The sequence below is a fragment of the Arachis ipaensis genome, chromosome B2 (genome assembly GCF_059453495.1).
Source record: "Arachis ipaensis isolate K30076 ecotype BB chromosome B2, ASM5945349v1, whole genome shotgun sequence".
NCBI classification, from domain to species: domain Eukaryota; kingdom Viridiplantae; phylum Streptophyta; class Magnoliopsida; order Fabales; family Fabaceae; genus Arachis; species Arachis ipaensis.
This window is the reverse complement of record NC_142437.1, coordinates 51,776,124-51,784,063: the sequence shown is the minus strand read 5'-3', so window position 1 is coordinate 51,784,063 and position 7,940 is coordinate 51,776,124. Positions and strand designations below refer to the sequence as shown.

General features: G+C 37.1%; 1 non-coding gene across 1 annotated transcript; it reads right to left on the bottom strand.

Annotated features, from left to right (window-relative positions):
* Window positions 1–7,272: 7,272 nt before the first annotated feature.
* LOC148573972 (small nucleolar RNA R71) lies at window positions 7,273–7,380 on the bottom strand. Its single transcript, XR_015905689.1, has one exon. It is a non-coding gene; the product is annotated as a small nucleolar RNA R71 (small nucleolar RNA).
* Between the last annotated feature and the right edge of the window lie 560 nt (window positions 7,381–7,940).

Below are 7,940 nucleotides of genomic sequence, written 5' to 3'. Positions count from 1 at the left end.
CTTGTAAAACCTAGAGAAAAAGAAAATACAGTATAAAAATACATTGTAATAATGGAATTTCATTGTATCAAAATCTGAAAGAAAATATAGTAAAAAATTCAAATACTCACCATCGGTGTTAGATTTGAAGGGAAGAAAAAGACGCTGAATGAGGATTAGGGTTTGTCCTCGTAAAAGAGGGGAAGAGAAGGGATAGCACGGGAACAATGATGATTGATGACGACGAGAGTGATAGAAGTCCCAAAGGTGTTGATGATGGAATAATGCGGTGGATGAAGGCGCCGAAGAGAAAGGTTTGGAGTGTGAATGGAGAGGAAGATGGCTGTGAAGTTCTCGTTTGGAGTGTGGAGCTCGAGAGGATAGAGGGAGAGTTGGATTTAACTCAATATTTCCGATGGAAAATTTTAAATTACAGACGGATTTTTCGTCTGTAATAATTTAATAAAACGCAACATTTTTGTCTCTCTAATTACAGACAGATTTTCCATCTGTAACCATTTCCCACGAAAAAAATTAATTTTTCCGACAGAATTATCGACGGATTCTCTTTTCTGTCTGTAATTTATGCTAATTCATTTTTTTTATTTTCCGACAAAAAATCCCTCTGAAATTCCGTCTATATTTCCGTGGGATAAAATCCGTCGGAAATATCCGTCTGTAATAACTAGTTTTCTAGTAGTGACTAGTTGAGTATAAATAGCACTTTTTACTATTGTGTTTACATCTAAGTTGGGAACGAGCTTATGCCATTTTTCACATTTGGAGGCTGGCCACACGGCCAAGCCTAGACCTTTTTCTCTTATGTATTTTCCAACGGTGGAGTTTCTACACCTCATAGATTAAGGTGCGGAGCTCTGCTGTTCTTCATGAATTAATGCAAGTACTATTGTTTCTCTTTCAATTCACGCTTACTTCTTCTCCAAGATATACTCTCGTACTTAGTTCAGTTAAGTCAGAATGAAGGGGTGACCCGTGACAATCACCCACTATCTTCGTTACTTGCTAAGCTAAGATCCGCATGCCTGATGATGAGCGGATAATTTATACGCTTTTTGGCATTATATTTAGGTAATTTTTAGTATGTTTTAGTTATTTTTATTATATTTTTATTATTTTTTAAATAAAAATCAAATTTCTGGACTTTACTATGAGTTTGTGTGTTTTTCTGTGATTTCAGATATTTTCTGGCTGAAATTGAGGGACCTGAGCAAAAATCTGATTCAGAAGCTGAAAAAGGACTGCAGATGCTGCTGGATTCTGACCTCCCTGTACTCGAAGTGGATTTTTGGAGTTACAGAAGTCCAATTGGCGCGCTCTCAATTGCGTTAGAAATTAGACATCCTGGGCTTTCCATAAATATATAATAGTCTATACTTTGCTTGAGATTTGATGGCCCAAACCGGCGTTCCAAGTCAGCATAAAAATTCTGGCATCAAAACGCCATAACTAGCATAAAAGCTGGAGTTAAACACTCAAACTGGCACCAAAGCTGGCATTTAACTCCAAGAAAAGTCTCTACATGTGAAAGCTTCAATGCTCAGCCAAAGCAGACACCAAGTGGGCCCGGAAATGGATTTCTGCATCATTTACTCATTTCTGTAAACCCTAGGTTACTAGTTCTCTATAAATAGGACTTTTTACTACTGTATTTGATATACTTTTCATCTTTTGATCTCTTGATCACGCTTTGGGAGGCTGGCCATACGGCCATGCCTAGATCTTTTGTTCGTATGTATTTTCAACGGTGGAGTTTCTACACCCCATAGATTAAGGTGTGGAGCTCTGCTGTTCCTCATTGATTAATGCAAAGTACTATTGTTTTTCTATTCAACTCAAGTCTATTTCTTCTCCAAGATATTCATTCGCACTCAAGAACATGATGAATGTGATGATTATGTGACACTCATCACCATTCTCACCTATGAACGCGTGCCTGACAACCACTTCCATTCTACATGCAAACAAGCTTGAATGTGTATCTCTTGGGTTTCTAATCTAAGATTAGAACCTTCGTGGTATAGGCTAGAATTATTGGCAGCCATTCCTGAGATCCGGAAAGTCTAAACCTTGTCTGTGGTATTCTGAGTAGGATCTGGGAAGGGATGAATGTGATGAGCTTCAAACTCGCGAGTTTTGGGCATAGTGACAGACGCAAAAGGATCAATGGATCCTATTCCAACATGATCGAGAACCAACAGCTGATTAGCTGTGCGGTGACAGCGCATTTGGACCATTTTCACCGAGAGGACAGGCTAGATGAGTTAGATGAATTCAGGCTAGAAGCCTATGAGAGTGCTAAGATATACAAGGAAAGAGCTAAGAGGTGGCATGATAAGAAGATCACAAAGAAGGAATTCAAGCCAGGACAACAAGTGCTCCTATATAACTCAAGGCTCAAGATCTTCCCTGGCAAACTTAAGTCTAAGTGGACTGGCCCGTACTTGGTGACAAAGGTTTTTCCTTATGGGAGTATTGAATTGCTAGATGAAGCAACAAAGAGTCAATTTACAGCAAACGGTCACAGAGCAAAGCTGTATTTGGGAGGACAATGGGATAAGGAAAAAGAGGTTCAGAACCTACAACCTTCTTGAAAAGAATTGAAGAATGTCAAGCTAATGACAATAAAGAAGCGCTTGTTGGGAGGCAACCCAACCTGAGGTAGTTTTCTTTTCATAGCCTTTTCAATAAAAATGTTGAATAATTGATATGCATTGCAAGGAGCTAAGTTTGGTGTTGCACACCAAAACAATTTAAGGGAGAATGAAGGATTCTAAGTTTGGTGTTCCACCAAAACCTCATTTAAAAGCACATTCTCACCTCCTGCACAATACTAGCTCTAAGCAATCAAACAGGTTATTCACTTACTTAACTGATTTCGAGTTTTAATTCCATAACCTTTAGTAAGGAAACAAGATTTTACATATAGTCAACCTGTTGCATCAGAAGAAGTGGCAAGGAATTAAGTTTGGTGTTCCCATATCAAATCAAACCCAAAAGCCACACTCAATTCATGCATACTAACCGGTCACCTAAGGGCTTGAGAAGCAAGCAACTTTTGAGAATTGTGCAGGGAACTCACCACCATTTGAAGACACTATGCATCATAACTCAAAAGGACACAACAGAAGGAAGGACAAAGGAACTTGATGAGCGGATAATTTATACGCTTTTTGACATTGTTTTTAGTATGTTTTTAGTAGGATCTAGTTACTTTTAGGGATGTTTTTAATAGATTTTGTGTTAAATTCACATTTCTGGACTTTACTATGAGTTTGTGTGTTTTTCTGTGATTTCAGGTATTTTCTGGCTGAAATTGAGGGACTTGAGCAGAAATCAGATTCAGAGGTTGAAAAAGGACTGCTGATGCTGTTGGATTCTGACCTCCCTGCCCTCAAAGTGGATTTTCTGGAGCTACAGAACTCGAAATGGCGCGCTTCCAATTTCGTTGGAAAGTAGACATCCAGGGCTTTCCAGCAATATATAATAGTCCATACTTTGGCCAAGAATTGACGACGTAAACTGGCGTTCAACGCCAGCCTTCTACCCAAATCTGGCGTCCAGCGCCAGAAAAGGATCCAAAACCAGAGTTGAACGCCCAAACTGGCACAAAAACTGGCGTTCAACTCCACAAATGGCCTCTGCACGTGCAACACTTAAGCTCAGCCCAAACACACACCAAGTGGGCCCTGGAAGTGGATTTATACATCAAATACTTACTCATGTAAACCCTAGTAGCTAAGTTTATTATAAATAAGACCTCTTACTATTGTATTTGACATCTTTGGATTACCTTATGATCCTTTGATCACGTTTTAGGGGGCTGGCCATCTCGGCCATGCCTGGACCTTCACTTATGTATTTTTAACGGTAGAGTTTCTACACTCCATAGATTAAGGTGTGGAGCTCTGCTGTTCCTCAAAGATTAATGCAAAGTACTACTGTTTTCTATTCAATTCTTCTTATTTCGCTTCTAAGATATCCATTCGCACCCAAGAACGTGATGAAGGTGATGATTATGTGTGACGCTCATCATCCTTCTCCCTTATGAATGCGTGCCTGACAAACACTTCTGTTCTACATGAAATAAGCTAGAATGAGTATCTCTTAGATCTCCTAACCAGAATCTTCATGGCGTAAGCTAGAATGATGGCGGCATTCAAGAGAATCCGGAAGGTCTAAACCTTGTCTGTGGTATTCTGAGTAGGATTCAATGATTGAATGACTGTGACGAGCTTCAAACTCGCGATTGTTGGGCGTTAGTGACAGACGCAAAAGGAGGGTGAATCTTATTCCAGCATGATCGAGAACCGACAGATGAATAGCCGTGCCGTGACAGGGTGCGTGAGCATATTATTCACTGAGAGGAGGGGATGTAGCCACTGACAACGGTGATGCCCTTGCATAAAGCCAGCCATGGAAAGGAGTAAGACTGATTGGATGAAGATAGCAGGAAAGCAGAGGTTCAGAGGAACGAAAAGCATCTCCATTCGCTTATCTGAAATTCCTACCAATGATTTACATAAGTACCTCTATCCCTATCTTATTATATAATATTCGAAAACACCATTATCACTTTATATCTGCCTGACTGAGATTTACAAGGTGACCATAGCTTGCTTCATACCAACAATCTCCGTGGGATTCGACCCTTACTCACGTAAGGTATTACTTGGACGACCCAGTGCACTTGCTGGTTAGTTGTATCGAAGTTGTGACAATTATGAATTAAGATCAGAGCACCAAGCTTTGGAGCCATTACCAGGATTTGTTCGAACCTGGACATCACAATTTCGTGCACCAAGTTTTTGGCGCCGTTGCCGGGGATTGTTTGAGTTTGGACAACTGACGGTTCATCTTGTGCTCAGATTAGGTAATTTTCTTTTTTTGTTTTCTTTTCTTTTTCAAAAATAATTTCAAAAATCTCTCATCTGTTTTCGAAAAATTTAAAAATGTTTTCAAAAAAAAAAAATTTTATTCAAAATTTTTAAGAATGAATTCTAGTGTTTCATGAAGCATGTTGAAGCCTGGCTGGCTGTAAAGCCATGTCTAAATTCATTTGGACTGAGGCTTGCAATTTGTTATCAAGAGCAATTTAGTTGTTGCTCATCCACCTGCTGCTGATCCATGATCACCTGCTGAAGCTTGGCTGGCCATTGGTCATGTCTAGTGTTTTGGACTGGAGCTTTCTTTGAAAGCTTGGCTGGCTAGTGAGCCATGTCTAATTCCTGGACTGAAGCTTCAGACTAAGAATGCAAGATTCCTGGAATTCATATTAAAAATTTTGGAATCCTTATTTTCCTTTTTCAAATTAATTTTCGAAAAAAAAAATACAAAAAAATTAGAAAATCATAAAAATCAAAAATATTTTTCTGTTTCTTGTTTGAGTCTTGAGTCACATTATAAGTTTGGTGTCACTTGCATATGCATCTTGCATTTTTTCGAAAATATCATGCATTCATAGTGTTCTTCATGATCTTCAAGTTGTTCTTGGTAAATCTTCTTGTTTGATCTTGATGATTTTTTGTTTTGTGTCTTTTCATGTTTATCATATGCATTCTTGAATTCTTAGTGTCTAAGCATTAAAGAATTCTAAGTTTGGTGTCTTGCATGTTTTCTTTGCATTAAAAATTTTTCAAAAATATGTTCTTGATGTTCATCTTGACATTCATAGTGTTCTTGGTGTTCATCTTGACATTCATAGCATTCTTTCATGCATCACATGTTTTGATCTAAAAATTTCATGCATTGCATAATTTTCATGTTTTTCATAAAAATTTCAAAAATCAAAAAAATATCTTTCCCTTTTTCTCTCATCAAATTCGAAAATTTGGATTGACTTTTTCAAAAATTTTTAAAATCAAATTGTTTCTCATGAGTCAAATCAAATTTTCAATTTGAAAATCTTATCTTTTTCAAAATCTTTTTCAAAAATCAAATCTTTTTCAAAATTCTTAGTTATTTTCGAAAATTCCAAAAATATTTTTCAAAAATCTTTTTCTTATTTTTATACCAAATTTTCGAAAATAATATAATCAATTAATGTTTTGATTCAAAAAAAATTCGAAGTTTGTTACTTGCTTGTTAAGAAAGATTCAAACTTTAAGTTCTAGAATCATATCTTGTGATTTCTTATGAATCAAGTCATTAATTGAGATTTTAAAAATCAAATCTTTTTCAAAAAAACTAACTTCAATCATATCTTTTCAAAAATATCTTCTTATCTTATCTTTTTCAAAAATATCTTTTCAAAATATCTTCTCTAACCTCCTAACTTCTTATCTTTTCAAAATTTGTTTCAACTAACTAACTAACTTTTTGTTTGTTTCTTAACTTTTTCAAAACCACCTAACTAACTCTCTCTCTCTCATTTTTCGAAAATATCTTGCCCCTTTTTCAAAATTTCTTTTTAATTAACTAATTATTTTTATTTTTATTTTTGATTTCAAAAATTTTCGAAAATTTCTAACATTTTTCAAAAAAAAAAAAACCATTTTTCAAAAATCACTAACTCTTTTTCAAAATAATTTTCGAAAATTATCCCTCCCCCATCCTATTCTATTTATTCATTCATATCCTAACATCTCATCTCACATCTCTTCCATCCGTACAGTTGTGTTTCTTCCATTATATTACATTCTTTGTCTCCCCCTCTTCTTCCACTCACACAGGGATCCCTATACTGTGGTATAAAGGATCTCCATTATTATTATTATTTTTCTGTGCCTTCTTCTTTGTCATATGAGCAGGAGCAAAGATAAGAGCATTCTTGTGAAAGCAGATCCAGAACCTGAAAGGACTCTGAAGAGAAAATTAAGAGAAGCTAAAATACAACAATCCAGAGATAACCTTTCAGAAATTTTCGAACAGGCAGAGGAGATGGCAGCCGAAAATAATAATAATGTAAGGAAGATGCTTGGTGACTTTACTGCACCTAATTCCAATTTACATGGAAGAAGCATCTCCATTCCTGCCATTGGAGCAAACAACTTTGAGCTGAAACCTCAATTAGTTTCTCTGATGCAGCAGAACTGCAAGTTTCATGGACTTCCATCTGAAGATCCTTTTCAGTTCTTAACTGAATTCTTGCAGATATGTGATACTGTTAAGACTAATGGAGTAGATCTTGAAGTCTACAGGCTCATGCTTTTCCCCTTTGCTGTAAGAGACAGAGCTAGATTATGGTTGGATTCTCAACCCAAAGACAGCCTGAACTCTTGGGATAAGCTGGTCACGGCTTTCTTAGCCAAGTACTTTCCTCCTCAAAAGCTGAGCAAGCTTAGAGCTGATGTTCAAACCTTCAGACAGAAAGAAGGTGAATCCCTCTATGAAGCTTGGGAAAGATACAAACAGTTGACCAAAAAGTGTCCTTCTGACATGCTTTCAGAATGGACCATCCTGGATATATTCTATGATGGTTTATCTGAGCTATCAAAGATGTCACTGGACACTTCTGCAGGTGGATCCATTCACCTAAAGAAAACGCCTGCAGAAGCTCAAGAACTCATTGACATGGTTGCTAATAACCAGTTCATGTACACTTCTGAAAGGAATCTTGTGAGCAATGGGACGCCTATGAAGAAGGGAGTTCTTGAAGTTGATACTCTGAATGACATATTGGCTCAGAACAAAATATTGACTCAGCAAGTCAATATGATTTCTCAGAGTCTGCATGGAATGCAAGCTGCATCCAACAGTACTCAAGAGGCATCTTCTGAAGAAGAAGCCTATGATCCTGAGAACCCTACAATAGCAGAGGTAAATTACTTAGGTGAACCTTATGGAAACACCTATAACTCAACATGGAGAAATCATCCAAATTTCTCATGGAAGGATCAAAAGCCCCAACAAGGCTTTAATAATGGTGGAAGAAACAGGTTTAGCAACAACAAACCTTTTCCATCATCAACTCAGCAACAGACAGAGAACTCTGAACAAAATGC